The sequence below is a fragment of the Tupaia chinensis genome, unplaced genomic scaffold (genome assembly GCF_000334495.1).
Source record: "Tupaia chinensis unplaced genomic scaffold, TupChi_1.0 Scaffold000047_1, whole genome shotgun sequence".
NCBI classification, from domain to species: Eukaryota; Metazoa; Chordata; class Mammalia; order Scandentia; family Tupaiidae; genus Tupaia; species Tupaia belangeri.
This window is the reverse complement of record NW_006159505.1, coordinates 5312186-5317363: the sequence shown is the minus strand read 5'-3', so window position 1 is coordinate 5317363 and position 5178 is coordinate 5312186.

Genomic DNA, 5178 nt, shown 5'->3' with positions numbered 1-5178 from the left:
AAAGGTGCGTCCTTCCTCAGTACTTCCGGTGGCTTCAGCCTCCGGGGCTTTGTGTGTTTCCCCACGGTGAGGCAGGACCCTCCACTCCTTGTCTGCCTGAAGAATTATACTCCTCAGTCAAAATGCAGCTCAGCGTCACCTCTGAGAAGCCCTCCTTGGCCAACCTCTTCCCCGACAGAGTTCAATCTCATCCCCAGGAGGCGCCTGCCTTCTGCATGCTCAGAGCACATGTTTCGAGGCATCATATGGCTGTCATCCCCAGAGACAGGAGCAGCCTGCGGACAGGCACAAGGCAGGTGCTCGAGAGGGGCCGAATCAGCATACAGTGTCTCTGTGGAACTGTGAGGAGGACCAGGGCCTGCCCTGGAGTGTGTGGTGTGGGCACAGCACTGGGCACACGGAGCCCAGCAAGGAGGAGCAGGTTGGGAGTGGGATGGCACCATGGGGAGACTGTCCAGCCAGTCTCTGGGGAAGACCAGCGCCCCACTTGTTGCCTGGAAGCACAGTGAGTGTGGTGAGCTGAGAGGACCAGCCTGCAGGGCAGGAAACTTGTGGGAAAGGGCATGGGCCAGGGAGCAAGGACAGTGGCAAGGATACTCTTGGAGGGCCCCTAGAGATGGTTGTTCCCTGAGCCTCACCGTGGCAGGCCCTGAACATGGCCGCTGTCCCGTGGACTGGCGGCTTACACAGCAGACGGTAACTGCCACAGTTCTGAAGTCCAAGTTTCGAGGCATCATATGGCTGTCATCCCCAGAGACAGGAGCAGCCTGCGGACAGGCACAAGGCAGGTGCTCGAGAGGGGCCGAATCAGCATACAGTGTCTCTGTGGAACTGTGAGGAGGACCAGGGCCTGCCCTGGAGTGTGTGGTGTGGGCACAGCACTGGGCACACGGAGCCCAGCAAGGAGGAGCAGGTTGGGAGTGGGATGGCACCATGGGGAGACTGTCCAGCCAGTCTCTGGGGAAGACCAGCGCCCCACTTGTTGCCTGGAAGCACAGTGAGTGTGGTGAGCTGAGAGGACCAGCCTGCAGGGCAGGAAACTTGTGGGAAAGGGCATGGGCCAGGGAGCAAGGACAGTGGCAAGGATACTCTTGGAGGGCCCCTAGAGATGGTTGTTCCCTGAGCCTCACCGTGGCAGGCCCTGAACATGGCCGCTGTCCCGTGGACTGGCGGCTTACACAGCAGACGGTAACTGCCACAGTTCTGAAGTCCAAGGTCAGGACGCCCACAGATCCTGTGTCTGGTGAACAGATCCTGGGCACGGACAGCTGTCTCCTTGCCATGTCCGCATTTGGTGAGAACAGAGGCAGCAAACTCTCTGTCCCTTCCCATGTGGGCGCTAATCCCACCCTGAGGGCCCCACCCTCGTGGCCTAGTCACCTCCCAAAGGCCTCACCTCCTAATATAAGGTGTCAGCAGTTGAATTTGGGGGACACAAACACCCTCCCACAGTTGATGACAGTGGGATACCTACTGCATGCCTCTGAACCCCACCCTGACCTGTGAGGTGGGTGCTGATGTCCTCTTCCTGCAAATGGAGAGGCCCAGGGACCCATTCAGGTCAAAGCCAGGGGCAGAGCTTGAGCTCATGCCCAGCATACCCCTGCTCACACGGGCTTTGTGCCCCACTTCACAGAGGAGAAGCTGAGGTTCAAGAGGGCAGTGGCTTCACTGGGGCTGCCCAGCATGTCCAGGGAAGAACCTTGTCCAAGTCCCGCCAGGCCAGCTCATTAGCCCGGCCAGGCCCACCTCTCTGCTCCCACCACTGCAGGGCCACTCCTCAGCACTCCTAGAAGAGCTCCAGAGGCAGCTAAGCTGGTAGGGGTGGGAGGGGCATGGGAGGGGCATGTGGCCTGGCACTTCTTCAAAGACAGACCCCAGCCCCACAACCTCTTTGAAGAGGCTGGGTGGGGGCTCCGGAATCCTTGGAATGGCATGTGCATTGTCTCCAGAGCTCATTGTCTCCAGAGCTCTGGGCCTGAGGGGTCCTGGAGGAAGGGCTCCTGAACAATGCAGACCTGGGGGCCTGGGGGCCTGGGGTTCTGGGACAGACAGGGCAGGGCAGGTGGGGCAGGGCTGGGAGGGCTGGGCTAGGCCCTGAGGTGCGAGTGGCACAGATGAAACCACAGACCAGACAGGGAGCGGCCTCCTTTGTTCCCAGATCCAGTGGATGCCAAGTGCTCGCAGCACCTGCTCCCAGAGGATGCTGGTCATGACATCCCTCCTGGTGCAGATGCTAGGAGCACCCAGGACACTCTTGCCACTGCAGTCTCAGCGGGCTCTCGAATCCATGCCATGGACTTTGTGATTTGGCCACTCCATTTCACAGCCTGGGAAACTGAGGCATGAGAGGCATGAATTACCCAGTCGCTGAGTACATTGGCACCCCTGATTTGACATTTCATTAACACATGAACTTTCCCTGTGGATGACTCCATGACTGACTCTCCCTCCTGCCCCCTACCCAACCCGCAGAACCCTGGGAGACCAGTCACTTCAGGGTAAAGACGCCATCTGCCCTTCGAGGCTGCACTGGTTCTTAGACCAGTGTCTGACAGTCAGGCACCGGGCAGGGGTCTCACACACTGCTGATCTGCATCTCCCTCTCTACCCCTCTCTGTCCCTTCCTGCCTCCCTTGCCTCTTACTGTCCCCAGGGGCTTGGTCTTTCAGCGCTGCTGTAATAGAACACCGCAGACTGGGTAATTTACATACGAGTTTATTGCGCTCAATAAATAGGACAATAAACTGTCCTGGAGGCTGGGGAGTCCAAGACCAAGGGGCCTGCATCAGGAGAGGACCTTCTTGCTATTACAAGAGCCTGGGGGTAAGTGGGGGCTAGGGGAGGGGAGAGAGAGATGGAAGCCCATTCACTCTCCATAATAGCCAGAAGCCATTCGCTCTGCCCTAAGCACCTCTCATTAGGCCCCGCCTCACAACACTGTTGCACTGGGGGCGATGTTTCCAACACATGCTTTTTGGGGGACATTCACACCATGGCAAATGCTGTCATGGACTCAAAACACACACGTAGATCGACACACGCGTACTTCCTCATCACTGCCTCCCTCATCTATCCCTCCATCCCTCCATTCTACGTGTATTGAGATCTATAGCTCCAGACCCAGAGCTGGGGGCTCTGAACACTCAGGAGTTCATCCCAGGAGTCCCAGGCCTCAGGGTGGCTCCAGGCTTACAGGACAAAATGCACAGACTCTGAGTCTGATGGTGTAGCGATCAGAATTGGAGGCCCAGGAGCCATAGAGTCGGAGCTCCAGGGGGACTGCCTGGAAGAGCCATCCTTGGGTTGCATCTTGAAGCACGGCAATGAGTCCCAGGGTATATGAGGGAGGGCCCAGAGAGCAGGAGGGCTCTGGGGACAGGGAATGGCATTCACTGGTATTGGAGAAGAAGGGGCTGAGGCAGATACACTGGCTACGTGGGACAAGAGGTGTTAGCTGGGAGGGCCTTCCATCTGCTTGCTGGCCAACCTTGCCTTGGGGTGGCAGTGACTGCCCCTGCCAGAGGTCCCCAGAGTACACTGTCCTAGTCTGCGGACCCCAGATCCTTTCAGAGAAGACTGGTCCACAGTGGACACCACACACTGAGGCTGCGGAGCTCTGCACCCTCTCCCCATCCCTGCCCCATGATGGGGTACACTGGGGCCTGTAGGAGTTCTGCCAAGAGGTGGGCACCCATCATCCTCTGGGCCACCCTAACACTCCTGCCCAGGCTCTGGGTCCTCATTCACCCGCCTACCCACCCCACCCCCCAGCCCTACTCTCCAGGCCCACCTGGCATCCACACCCTCTATCTGCCCAAACGCTCTCTCCAGCCCCTCCTCCTGCCACCTGTGCCCACACCCCATCTCGGTCCTGGAGTCATTCTGGAGACTCCGTGGGACCCCCCAGCCCTGTCACGTGCTGTGCCCTCTGCCTGGAGCTCATCCCAGAGTCAGCAGTTCCTGGGCCTCTTCTCCACCACGTCCCCACCAGAGACTGGCCCTTAAGGTACCCTGTTTGTGAGTTTAGGGGTTATACCCCCCTTGAAGGAGTGAGACAAAGGCAGGGAGCCCGTGGAGGCGGTGCCACAGTCCAGACAAGGGACATGAAGGAACTGGCAGCAGGGAGGTGGGCTGGAGTGAGCCATTGGAGAGCAGCCCACTCGCTCCTAGGCCCATTGCTGCCATTGAGCCCTGAAAACATGCGCCCCAGCCCCATCACGATCACACTAGGGTCAGAAAGAAATCCCCAGGTGTATGAATGGGAAGTCCAGAGGGGGTCTGGGCCCTCCAGGCCACATGGAGGGAGGGACTGGGGCCTTCCCAGTCCAGCCCAGCAAGCCCTCTGGAGGCTCACCTAGGGGAAGTCTGGGGGCACGATTAGCTGAGACCAGCCCTGCCTAGGCCTTCCCAGTGAGTATCCACATGCAGTCCCAGAGGAGGCGGGCACTGAGCCACTGCCTTCACCAGCACCCACTGCACCGGGGCCCACCCTGCGCTTTCCTATGCATGCTGGGTCTGCAGGAAGGGACAGGTCAGACTGATGTTATTCTCCTGGATTGCCCCACTGTTACGCTGGCTCCAGGCCATCCTGTTTGGGAGTTACGGGCTCCCTTATCTGAACAGACCACACCTCTGCCTCCCCCCTGGAGCCCTGTCGGGAAAGCCACACAGTGCCCAGGGCTTCATACCAACAACAGAGGAACATACACACCTCTGAGGCCGAGATGCACATCACCTTGCTGGATGCTTCTGCCAGCCAGGGCAGAAACAGGCCCTGGGAGAGTGAGGGGCTTCCTAGACCCCCCTATAGCTCACAGCTCCTCCCTTCTGCCACACCCCGCAGGGGAAGCTCACCTGCAATTCCTCCTCCCCGCCTCTCCTTTCTCCACTGCGTGGGCAGAACGAGTGGGGCAGCAGGTCCCGGTCCTCCCCAGCCCTGGGCATGGCAAGCTATGTAGGTTCTCCTCGGGGTTTTGGACTCCTCCCCATGCACTGCAGGCATCTTGCTCCCCTCACCCAGGCCACCGGGCATCTCCCTGCCATGAGTGGGAGAGCAAGTGGGAGCGAGAGTGTCTGCCCTCGGCACTGATGGGAACCCAGGCCCCTCTTACTGATTATCCTGAGGCTGCAGAGGGCAGCAGGGAGTCCTGGGCTAGAGAACGGCTGCAGGAGCAG